Raw genomic sequence first — 13771 nt, forward strand, 5'->3', positions numbered from 1 at the left:
ATGCACATATTAACTAACAATGACTAGCTTGGTTGTCGGTACACAAAGGTTGATATTTTTCAGTTTTTTTCTTGAAATAAAAACTAAACAGAAACAAACAGGTTAAAATGAGCCCATGCATGCATAATATGCGGGAGTTGCTGCTTACTGTTTGTCAACACAACATTCAAAGTTGGCCCCTCACCAGGACACAGCCCAGCGTACCACTTGCAACATTAAATACTGCAAGTGAAACCCCAGATTCCTTCTCGACTTGGAAGGACTTTGTCCTGCTGTACTTGCGTATTTGTGTTGCGCTTCCTCTTGGATGCGTGATAGCGCATGCGCACGGGCTAAACACCCAGTGCACAAAGGCTTACGCCAGAAGCGTCTTGAACGAATACCAGTATTTCTGCAACTCACAGTATTGATTGATGTATTTAGTTTTACTTGCGACTCATCAGAAAGCCTATTATGCTGTACACTTTAATCGTTTCATGTGCACCACATAAATCAGCAGCACATATCTGAACCAATAACTTGTAACTTGCTCTTTAGCTTACCGACGTCGTTTACTTACTAATCACACTATTGTGTATTTGTGTTAGCACAGTCAACACGGCCGTGTGTGAAATTTGAATTTAGTTTTTCATCTTGCCGACACGGCCAACTCTCCCCCAGTTTGTCTATGGAAAGAAAAAATCCCATTCGTCCTGTAATTCATCAAAGTCAGTGTTGACAAATTTTGTAAATGGATAACAAAAATTAATCTCTATTATGGAGATAATATAGAGTGAGTTACTGCAACTTATTGTGGTAATTGATTGTGTTGTTTTGTCAATAATGTTGTTTTTTAGAAGGCTACATTGAACAGCTGAAACACGATGAAGAATACATATTTTTAGCTTGCGAATAGTTCAGGGAATACCAAGGAAAAGCTTTAACAATGGCACTCAGGATAGGAAGGCTAGTCATCCCATCTTTCGTGGTCGGTAAGCGGCCGCGGGTTAACAGACGTCATAAAATGTCTTCCCACCAGTTTCCCATCAAAGGTGACGAATGTTATGGCTTTCCCGTAAGTTCTATCGAGCTCGGTTAACAATTGTAAGACCACAGATTGTTTATTTTTATTTTTTTTCATATTGACACCCACCAAAGGCTGGTCAATCATTAACCCTCTGGCTGCCCTGTGTGTAAACCTGGGCTTAAATAGCACTCTATTAATATTGACTCTGCTTTGTTAAGCAAACTTAGCGGCATGCGCTTAAAATTACTTGATTGCCTTGAAAGCTTGTTGATATCTGATGATGAAAGAAAATATACCGTAGAGGGAAAACATCTGAAAAAATAAGGAAAAGTGTATTCAGAGTTCATAAATGTGCTTTTGCAATAGGTTTAGTGAGTGTTTGTTCTGTCATAAACACACCAACAGATGGACTCTGAACTCAAATCTGTCTTTTAAAACCGAAAACAAAGATATATTTTCTCTTACTGTTTTGAATATCGACATAATAAACTCCTATGAAGTAGAGATCATTGAAAGTATCATGAGGTTTAGTGTTTTGTAGTCAGAGCATTTTTTACGGTGTCCTCACATCTTTAACAACCATCGACTTGTTTTGTATTCTTCAGACAGTCAGTTTAGTTGATACAGTTTTGCCTGGTTATTTGCTAGTTGACATAAAGGAAGCAACCACCTGATCATGCTTGACATTAACGTTAATTTGCATTATGCACGCTCAACCAACCAACCCAGGATGAGACACCAATATGAGTCCCAAACAAATGGGTCCAATTGGTCAGATACTATTTGTCCAAGACTACTACTGTCAATGTAGATACTGGTAATAGTACCTCACTTCTTCTATGGCCCTTGGTATTCACCTTGGGCCTTTGGTCCGCAGGCTCCTGAGTCATCTAAGAATGCTGCACCGTTCTGGTTTTCTTCGTCATGAGGACTCTCAGCCTACAATGCCTCATTGTAGTGTTGAAACTATATTGTTCAAACTGGTGCTAAGATGCAAAGCCTAGGCTAAAGAACAGACACACATGTGTATATTGGCTGATGAATTTTTCTGGTAACCTTTTTAGGATCTCAGGAGCTGTAACTAGTGTTGGTTCCTTGACCCAAAAACTGCCTGCCTCTGGAGTATTTTTGTCATCAAGTATTACGGTGGAGTTTCCAGTACAGTATGGCAATATTATCACTTTTTAACACAGCTGCCTTCTTGGCTAAGCTAAAGGTAGAGCTAGATAATAGTTTTATTGTGGATGCAAAAAGCACTAAAGCTGTAAAAAAGAAACTAGAAACACAGCAGATTTTCTTTTAATTTACAGATGGGCATTGAGACGTTTTTAGCGTATCTGTTCTTTGTTGCTACATCTGCATGCATCCTTTCAACATTCATTTAAATGTCACACAATCAGGCAACAGTAAATAAATGAATCATAAATTACCAAAGTATTGACAGCATGACCATTATTATTCGAAGAAAAGTGCACTCTAACACATACGGATGTCAGATTGATTTTAATTATTTTCAGTTGAATCCTACAATAAGTTGTTTGTGAACGAGTGATATGTTAAAACAAAAGAGGAATATTTTTTTTTTAATTAGATTTTCCTCTTATTAATTAATTAAAAGCCTGGTTAAGTGCAGATTCATCGTGTGTCTTGACAAAAACAAAAGTACTGATGCAAATAACTCATTCCTCCTTAACATCTCTAACATCTATTTGATTAATCATTAACACTCACCGAACCTCAGTAAAAGACTAATCAGGGCCAGGTCAAAATATCACCTCCGCTGGTATTTACTGCACACTTGTGACTTTGTTTTGGTTGCGGCGAATCAATATATGAGTAGTTCACCCTGTTGAAGCTATAGCGCCTAAATCCTATAATGAAGTGTCAATTTTTTACGTGATTTTCTTTCTCATTAGTGTTGCAGTCTTGTCTTGAACAATTAGTTTAATTATAAGGGTGGTTTCAATTACTACAATTAGTACATTTTATGTCATATTAGATTGCCAGTCTCCAATTTGTTGTTGTACAATTTCTGCACTTTATATCACTAAGCTTACCACACAAAAGTGTATGCCGACATTTTTTTGTGATCTGAGTGAAAAATAGTGAAATATCAAAAAAACTTCAAATATTCTTCAAAAATATTGTTGAACATCTCCAAATTATCATAAAAGAAGAGTCTGTCAAACATTTTGAAAATATCCAAGAAAAAAAATATTGAATATTTGATTGCAAACATTTCTGTCACTTGATATCCTAGATTTACTTTACTCATGCTGCTATTGTGGTGGTATTAGTACTGTATTTTATGTCATCATTTGTGGATGTTTTATGCAAGTTTGTACGTATATGTCCTATATAGCACACTTGTGTTTTATGATCTGCAATGAAGTTATCAGCAAACCCACAAATCGTCCTTTAAAAGCAGACACTTTGTCCCCTCGGCATATTTTAGGTTAGCAGGTCAATAGTGCTCATGAAATGGAAGCAGATATTTGCTTTCCTTGAAGCAGCCAGAACACTTATCGGCTGTTCGGAGGTATCACTTCGAAAATTCACTAAGTGGAAGAAGAAGCTCTATGTCTTGCACACAGTACGGACTCTGTTTTATTTCTGTGTCAAGCTGGATGGAAGTGTTTCAGCGATTCATCTGTAGTTTCATACATTTGTAGTTCAGCAGAGGATTTCTGTTTGTAAATCTGGAGATGGTGTCATCCGTATCGGCCAAAATAGAGCAGAAAAGATGCATTTTCAGATTTAGCTGTTTAGTGTTGACACAATGTCTTCCTATTGGAAAGGTCGAGTGCAGGAAGCCACCATGCCTGATGCTTTTACCTCCAATTATGGCGTGGAAGATTTCTCACACGATTCTGCGAAAAGCCAAAAGCTCCTGTGAGATCTAACACCCACCCCTAGTGTTTCTCTCCAGAGCAAGATGATTCTGAACTAAGACATTAATTATTAAGTGTGGTGAATCTTGGCTGACAGGACGCTTTCCATTGGTAGATGGGACGCAGTAGTTTAGGTGTCAGAAGCTTATATATAGACTGTACACACCGTGTTATACACTGCTAGGGTATTTCCTGGCTCAAAAAGAGGGAAAGGTTGCACCTCATGTGTGACCTATTGAAGTGTCATTAATTATATATTTATTGTATAGGAAACCAAATAGTTGTCTATAATATGCACATTTATGATGCCACATCTGCCTACCTGCCAATAGGATGCAGTGTCTATGAGGTAAACAATCTTGGGATTTGGCGTTAAATATGTTTAATTGATCAGATTGGTTATGTTGACAACATAGTCAAATAACAATTGTTTTTAACAGTTTGGGGTTTTGAATGAATACTGACCAAGTGCCCAAAACTGCAGTTCAAATGGCCACTTAAGGCTGGATGCAAAAGGTTTGTTGGGATGAGGCTAAATGTTGTGGTTATTCGACGACCACTACTGTTACAGTATGTGTATTGGCAATATGCTTGACGCATAATGAGTCTTCAGAGACAGTGACTCCATTTTAAAATGTTTACTCAACAAAAAATAGTTACAAGGTTCATTCTGTGCTCAACTTGGCACATCGGTCAAAAAACGTCTTGCTCCACAGACTGATTAACCTCGACGGAGGGATATTGGCTTACTGACGTAGTCGGTAGCGTAAATAAAGGAGCATTTCAACATTTTTGTCCTAAATCACTAAACAAATCTTATTAAGTCTAATATGGCTCTTACAGAAATGTTCTGCAATACGCTTTGAATTGAAACTAGATTACCTTTAATAACTTCCCTCTTTCATAACCACCGTACTTCCTTAGCAGTTGTCATGTTGTCTTGTTAGAAATGTGAATTAGGCTGTTCATGGCTGACGGTAATTAGCTCATGTATCTATACTATATTGTCTTTTTTAGCGGCATCCTGAGTTGATTCTGTTCAGTTGGCACTGGCACATTTATTACAACACTCTTGAATTTGAATTAGATCTCATAATTGCCAATCGGTAAAAGCAACAAAGATAATACGGTTGTTTAGGGCCTTGGTCTACTAATACAGGACTCAGGTCTGTATGTGTAATATCTCAGATGAGATGATTAGACTCACTATCAACTCTGTTTGTGTGATTATCACAGAAGAAAGATGCAAAATGCAGTGTGTGTGTGTGTGTGTGTGTGTGTGTGTGTGTGTGTGTGTGTGTGTGTGTGTGTGTGTGTGTGTGTGTGTGTGTGTGTGTGTGTGTGTGTGTGTGTGTGGAAAGTGTAGGAAAAATAATATGTAGGTAGGGATTGTTTTAGCAGTGGCGGGCCATCTGGGACAGCTAAGCCTTCTCTGCTGGCCTAAACAGAATCACAAAGTTGTATCTATTTTATAATTTAATTTTGTTTCACAAATACACTACATGTATTATAATATTTTTTCCCTATTAGCCTATTTTCTCATTGCACAGCTCTTGTCTTCCTCTGTTGCTCTGCTTCCAGCCTGCAGCGCTGCTTCTAGTGCAGCTTTTTTAAGGAGAGCTTTTATCCAATCAGATTTCACCTCTATGTCTCTCTATGTAAGAAGAGCGGCCCGAGGCCTTCTAGCTGGCCTTTGCAGATTAATGTACATGGGGATGTTATCGTAGATTGTCATAGACCGCGATATGATTGGTCAGTAGGCCAGCGTGACTTCAGTCAACAGAAAGCTATCTAGCTGCTCGTAGAACTCAGTAGTAGTAAGAAGAGTTCAGGCTGAAACACAAGAGAAGTTAGGACATTTTTATTTTTTTGCTTGGTGTAGTTTTTTTAACACTCAATGGCTGAAGGAGGAGGAGAAACAAACTTGGTGGCGGATTTACTGACAAAACCTTTCTCACGGAGGGTTACGGGCGCATGGAAACTTATTCCAAAAATGCAACTGGGAGGCTCGGCTGTCCTCACTTGCGTCCATGGCCATTGAGAAGGAGCTGTTACTAGAACTGAAGTGCATCGATAAACTGTACAACCACGTCATTGAACTGTTTGTTAAGAAAGAGAGGAGGATGGACTCTGTCTTTTAAGTGAACGGCATTTGGTGAGTGAACTGCTTGATGTGTTTTTACATTTGCAGTAGCGTTGTGTTAATGTGTCTGTAACGAACCTCCGTTACCCCCGCAAGTCTCGGGCAGCACAAAGGGCAACACGCTAGGATTTGCGGTTTCTTAATAGCTTTTATTTATGTCAGCAGTACGGTCTTGGCTGTCTGGTGTGCGCTCGCGGCCTCGCCCCTGTTGCGGCTGCATCGCCTCTGCTCCCAGCTCTTTCCCGTTCCTCAGACGCTACTCCTGTTTTAACGGGGAGAGACACACACACTGCTATTGAGTAATCTGCAAATAACAATTTTCAAGAATCACAGATATTTTACTATAATTTTCATCAAATGTTTGCTGTGAACCTGATTAATCTTCTATCAATTAACTTTTGTATGTTGTATTCATCTGATGCACTTTGTTTTGGAAAAGTTTTCCACAGTTCAGTTGCAGGTTTTTGTAAAGATATCTAGATTGCCGATCCCATGTCAGTTCATTTTTGTCCCACTACCCTAATAAGAGGAATGAAAAATTCCCTTAAGCCATGGATGTTTTGAGACGCATGAGCCACGGATCAAACTGTCTTTGTTGACTTTCATCAAACCTGTCACATCACAAGGTCTCCTCATAGAGGCTCGTACAGGGAGGTATTTCATGACCTTCAAGACTGCTGAATACCTTTTGACATGAAGTAGTCTGACAATCCATCCTTCAGCGGTTGTAGTATCTCAATATCCTGTGTTTTCATTTCTCTTTTCTTAGTCATCTGCTGCTTCCTTGGCAGACTGGCAGGGCTGGAACAATTTCCCATGCATCCTGTCATTGTTGTTATTCTCTCTCGCTGTCTTTATTGAAGGCACACTGACAGGTTTGGAAACCAGGAGAGACGCCTGATAGAGAAAAAGGATGACAGATTATTGTACCAGGAGCATTCTCAGTTGAAGTAGCACCTATCTTTTCTTTGTTAATTTGTCTGGTGATAACCATCATCAAGATGCTACTGTATTGTTTAGAAAAAGGAAGGTGTCATTGAAGGTGGTGCATCTACACACCCAACTTTAATCTGGACAGAGGTTTTTTTTGACTCTGACTTTGGTTGCATGCAGCTCAGCTTTCTCTATTGTTATTGGTTTTGTTCATCTTTGTTAATACTGAAGCTCCTATTGTTCCAATCACAGTATCAAAGACACATTTCACGTGTTGAAACTTGATAACTGAGTACATAAACAAGAATGTGATGAGTAAGGTAATAGTATTGTAAGGATATACATTTTGGAAACCATTAAGATAATTAGAATTATGTACGTATGTTGGATGAGGAGTACTTTTTAAAGTTGATTAAAAGTTATCAAACAAACAGCATGACATGACTGGTCACAAGATCGCTAGCTGCATGTTTACTTTATTTTGTATTAAACCTTTAACATATTCTGCTTACCTCCTGACTACATTGTGGTCCTTTTAACCTTGAGTCAAGTTGTCCTGCCGCAGTGTCAGTAACATCAAAGGTCACGTTTGCTCCTCGCCCCCACACACAGTGGAATCTCTTGCCTCAGGACAAGTCAGGGCAAGTCAAGGGGAACTAGGTTTCTCTTTAATAGCTTTACATATATTTTTGTAGTTTATTGTCGTTTGTTATGTCCCTTTTTCATTTTGGCTGCCAATGTTCGTTTTAATTCCTTGCTCTTAATGCAGTGAGGCACAGCAATTCAGAAAAGCATACTTTTTTAATATTTTAATTATCAATCAATTTCATTACAGCATGAACAGTCACTTGGCCATTACAGTTCTGTTTTTGAATGCACACTGACGCATACCCAGCCACGAACCCTTTTTTCCCTTCAGTAATCGTCAGCATTTTTCTTTTCATCTTTCTTTCTTGTAGGGAGATCAATGAGAATACTCATATCACTTTCATGTCTGCACAGTCAATATAAAAATACTTTGTAGCTGAGCACAAAGACTGATCACATTGGGAAACAGTGTAGCCCAGCTCTGTACAAAGATAACAAAATCAGCATACCGCCTTGTCTCAAACTCATTTATTAACACGTCATGTATTGCTTGTTCAGTCCGCACAAAAGCCAATGTGTAAAAACACAAATTTTATATTTTTTGTCATGCTCGACTATTTCTTTGCTCGGAGCAGTAACTTCCCAAAGTCTCAGCTGGTTGCCTGGCAAAGAATTAAATAAACAAGATGGAATGCATTAATTAGACAGAGCTAGGTTAGTTGATTCTATATGTACTGGTGTCTTAATGGCAAATGCAACGGCAAATGTTTTGCATGAAATGGGAATACAAACTACCAAAAATGCGGTTAGCTTGGCAGCTCGGGGATGTCACCCTGTTGACGAGTGAGTGTGTGCGTTGTTGCTAAAGGTTCTTCCTGTTGCCATTTGAGGAACTCCCCATCACCAGTCGGACATTTGTGAAATGGTTTTCTAGAATTTTGGCACATTCCAGTATCTGTGTGTTAGCAAACAATTTTTTGGTGTATTTGTCAGGTGCATGTGTGTGAGTCTGTGTGTGTGGTAGCTTCTGTAAATACTTTGAATTCCTCTGCTTTTTGAAGTCACGCTTTCATGTTAAGCTCAGTGTCTGTTCCATCTTTTTAAAACTCAGAGCCAAAAGCAGATGTGTTGTATTAGAGATTATGCTGAGCCAAAATTGGACTATAATTTTCCCAGTCGTAATAATGTCCAATAAAATTCGACTGACAACCCACTTTGTTTTCAAACCCGACCCATAGCTGCTGGTTTGGGCCTCACAGGAGCCTCAGTAAAGACAGGTTAATGGTGGGTGTTTGTTGAAAGCAAGTCATGTAAATTAATTCCTGGTCGTCGTTCCTGGTCACTTTCGGATTAGTTGACTGAGAGAGCTTCATGCCACAAAGTCTGAGCCCTGTGTGACACAAACAATGTTCGCTTTTTCAAATGACTCTGTAGAAAGAATAGAACACATTAGACTTAAAAAATATATTATTATTACCAGAACTCAAAGATGATTGGGACTATGGAATTAATGGCAAAAATAGAAAATATTTACATTTTACTTTTTATTTGGGGTTGACCGAATCAAAAGTTGCAGACACATATTCTTCACTGCTACTGCTACTGTATGAGCACATACGGGCAGCTGATGTAAAATACCCAAATGTGAACATTTGTTTTTGGCCTAAAACATATCTTTCCTAAAATACAGTCCTTCACTTTGGTGTTTCTTTTTGCTAAATTGTAGGCTAACATGTATCTTTGATTTAATTAATTATTAATTGTGAGGGCTGTTTAATCTGTATCTATACTTTTCCTTTCTTTTGTTCACAGTGATCCAGTCTTATTACTAAATTGTTATTAAAATAATCTAATAATATACACTGAAAACGCCGTGGCTGTTAACAAATCAAAAGAAACATGCTGTTGTGATGCTAGTGTTGCTACATGTTATTCAAAAGGTACAACTATGATTTCACACATCCGTTCTTCCGAGAACATATCAAATATGATGACGGTCTCATGATCCTTCCTGAATGCAATATGTGGTTAAATGCGATGATGACACTATTGTGCTTTAGGCTGCAGAGTAACACATGTAGGGCTTTTATTTCAACATCTTGGAGTTAAAATGTCTGATGTAATCATGTGGTGCTCATTAGTGACAGGCTCCACAGTCGGTGACCTGGGTTACTCTTGTAGCTGATATGATGCTATGAGTTTATGTGGAATAAAGAATGTAGATCCAACACTTAAAGCATGTGCTGAATAAGGCTGCAAGAGAATTGCAGTATGTTGTATATAGCTATGTAGAGCTCTATTTGTAACCTAAATCATGGCTAGGTTATCTGTATTGACCAACAGGCAAAATAATAAAACCATCTATGCCTGCCTTAGATAATCTGATTAAAATATAACGTGTGATCATCATGGTGGCGACATTTTACAACAGATATTGATCATTGTAAAGGCTAACACAGTATGATCAGGGTTCACGGCAAATTAATGAAATGGGTATGTGCAGGTCGATATATTGCTAATTTATGACAGCTGGGAGGTAGTTCTGGTGGGTTTTAAAACAAAATCAGGTTGGCAGCATTGCAGGCAGGTCATGCAGCAATTTACATCTCATTACATTACCTGCAGTCAGCCCATGTGTTTGTCACTGCTGTTACGATTTGTTGTCACAAGTTTTGGCTTATCTTGCATGCAACCTTTCCCATCTACCGCCTGTTATTGAAATAGAAGACAAAACACTCGTTGAATGTTTTCACTTCAACGCTCTTGTACACTCACCATTCATGTTCTTCATGCTGTCACTTTTACCAGATGCATATTTTATCAACATGTTTTTCCAGCGTGTGAACTCACTCTCTCTAGATATTTATTATATTCCCGCAATTTCCCCACTAAGGGACTAATAAAGGATTATCTTATCTTATCTTATCTTATTAAGTACACATGGCAATAATTCCTGCAATAAGTCCTACCTTGGTGAAGATTATAATGTTCAGTTTTTGATGAGGCGTCGATACAAATTTGTGGTCATTTTTGAGGCTGTAGTTTGTGCTGCTGTTGAATTGAATTGTATTAGGTTACACTGAGAGACAACCATTTAGTCTACCTTCATTGACACTGTAAGTTACACTAAACTAACCTCAATATTAAAGTATGGTGATCTGAATAGCTGGCATTTTGGGGGGGATGATTATTTGTGGTGTTCGGGAGTAATGAGATAGAAATTAGTCATTATAAATATGCATTTTTGCTCAAAGTCACTTGTTGCAGCATTTGTGATCAGGAAAACATAAATGTCTGTTAGTATTTAAAATTCTAGTCGATATATATATATATATATATATATATATATATATATATATATATATATATATATATATATATATATATATATATATATATATACCACATATCATGATATGATCATATTTGAGAATTAAAACAAAATATATAATGATTGATACATTAACATTAATTTAGAACATAAAAGTGTACAGTAAACAAACAAATATAAGGATCTGTTAAAAAATATATATATTTGAGAATAAATGACCAAAGAAGGACATTTTTTAAGTTGAATAATAACCTTTTTATAGAAATAAAAAAAATTGTCAGCCGGGCTATAATAATGATATTGATACTAAGTGTTTATATTGCACAGTTCAGTGATCTATAATACGGTAATTATTTAATTAGCTTTACATTAATTAAGCATGAATGTATGTTCATATTGTAAAGAGTATTATTTGGAGTTATCTCTTAATCATTGATGGTGTCAAATAAGATGATATGTGGTGGTGACATTTTACCGAGACAATGCATACTTTTCCCACACTGGTTTAATGATGTTCATGTATTAGCCTGCCTTGCTATGGCCCAGTTCCTCAATCTCAGTTTTGATAATGCTGTTTTATTTTCTAATTTTCTCCACACAATCTCACGAGGGATGCAAAAGCTCAAAAGACTTGTCCCCTGATTCGTGTTGCTATGGATTCCCTGGCAGCCTTCATGTAGGCTTGGCTGTAAACATTTCAGGGTTGTTGTACATGGTTTGGTGCAGGTGCCAGCCCCTCCACGGTTTATTTTTTTCCTTTGCTGTTTGGAATACTCTCAACTACTGAACTTAACTGTATCACTTTTTGTTCAGTTCCACCAAGTTCAATACATTTACCTTGGGAATATCTGTAGCCTGAATTTTTCAACGCATACTAAGATTATTCTACTGCTTCATTTCTGCGTGACAGGATTCTACAACTAACCTGTTGAGCAAGTACAGAAAGGGGTCTGGGAGCACAGTAAACAAGACAGGGACAGGGAGAGAGTGGGTGGAGTGGAGGAGGGGGACAGAAGGGGAGTCACTCAGCCAAAAAAACACTGCCACGCCCCAGGTGCCAGGGCTAGTAAGAGCAAGCAGCAGGAATGTGAGGGAAATGAATGGGAGTGTAAGTCCTGCCATTCACTTGGTGAGTGTTTTCCTTTTTTCACCTATAGCCTGCACTACTTACCATATAAACATATCACAAGGTATGGTGGTGGTGGGTATAAAGAGCAACAATATTTACATTGGCTGGCTCCAAAAATATCTAACTTTATGCAGGCTTTCTGATGTGAAACTTGGATTTGAAGGGTCTGTGGTTTGTTCATCCTTCTGTATTTCTTGAAACTAAATTTGTGAAACGGTTAATGAGGAGGGCCACTTTTCAACTCGTTATTCATCAAAATATATTAATAGCATGAGAAGGCCTAATTTAAACTGACTACATGAGCATGGTGTCTGTCCGTGTGAATATTTTTGGTCAGGCTTTAATCTGTTATTTTGATGATCACAGACGGAAAAAGGTTTTCCTCAGTGGTCTGCACAACAAGACTGAAGTCTTCAGTTAAAATCCAAACGCCACGTGGTCTGCCAGTTTATTTCCCAGCTAATGAGGCTTACCTTTTAGTTTTTAAATCTCCACTTGTGTGAAAGGGACAGTGTTCTATCACCTGTAATAAAGAAAAGCACTCTGTCTGCTTATTGAGAAACATATACCGCAAAAAAAAGAACAAGATTATGTCTTTGAAAATGTCAAGAGACTGTGGAAACACTTTGAACAGGCCAGCCAGTGATTCAAGACCACTGCTCTGAGAGAAGAGTACATATTTTCTGTCTGTGCGGTTGGCAATCTGTTTACTGGAAGTGCTGCTCACTCTGAGCACATGTTGCTGCATGTGCAGTTAGTCAGTGAGGCCCAAGACGACTGTTGAGTTAGAGTGTAAATGCAGGGGCAGGGAAAGTGTTTTTGTAGAGGTGGGGGGTGGGGGGTCTGTGATTTTGTTTGGAGAACTTAGCAAATAACCAGCAAAACCACACTAGAGTCCTGTGTGTATGTGTGGTTCAGTTATATGAGTTTGCTGAGTCCAGATTTAAGCTCCCTTTCTGGGAACCAGCATTCCCTGCTCTTCTAAAGCGAGCTGTAGGAGACTGGAGGGCTTTTGGAATGAAGAGGCATGGGCTGGTTTCAGTGTGTCCCAGGTTTGTCTATTGTACACAGCGAGTGGTAACAATGGGAGGGTTAAGTATCTGATATACACACCGAACCCTGGGACTCAGCTGCAAGTAATTAAAGCTGGCAGTTGGCAGAGAAGAGAGTCAGGCGACTGTAATGGCCGCTCTAAGTTCATACCATAATATTTGGATGATGAATCAGGCTGCTCGTAAAAGTGTTGTCATGCTGTTGACCCAAGGCTTTCTGCCCTCCCCATGTCCTGCTGGGCCCGAGGGAGGCACAGAGAGGAGAGAAAAAGGCTTTGTACGACCCTGCAACGTGTTTGTAATGAGATGTGCTGTTTTTTTAGTATGCTCCAGCTTTTACTTTGACCATAATAGTCTTGTTGTTTTGTGCTTTTTTTTTTCATTTGGTTTGGTCATCCTCAATGTGTACTCGGAGACCAGAGTTACCATTTTAGCTTCATGGACAAACTTGTGAGAAGACATCCACAATCTATAAAGATCAGATGCCTCGTGTGTCTCCCTCAGCTCCTCCGCTCACATCTCAGGAGGGAAAGAACTAAGATGCGAGGAGGTGAGGAAAGGAATCGAGGTTGTACAAACTAAGAAATAAGAAGAGCAAAATAATGCATCAATTGTGCGTCTGACAATGTTACAGGGGTGCAATGGTATATCAGTGAAGCTCTCTTTTAGGACTATCATTAGGCAGAAGGTCATTGTCA

The 13771-nt window shown here is 38.6% G+C and overlaps 1 protein-coding gene across 1 annotated transcript in view; it reads left to right on the forward strand.

Annotated features, from left to right (window-relative positions):
- nfat5b (nuclear factor of activated T cells 5b) overlaps positions 1–13771 on the forward strand; it is a gene marked incomplete at its 5' end in the record, with an annotated part of 30430 nt that overhangs the window by 602 nt on the left and 16057 nt on the right. The gene's annotated exons all lie outside the window — the stretch shown is intronic.

The sequence above is a fragment of the Taurulus bubalis genome (genome assembly GCF_910589615.1).
Source record: "Taurulus bubalis genome assembly, chromosome: 4".
Lineage (NCBI taxonomy): Eukaryota > Metazoa > Chordata > Actinopteri > Perciformes > Cottidae > Taurulus > Taurulus bubalis.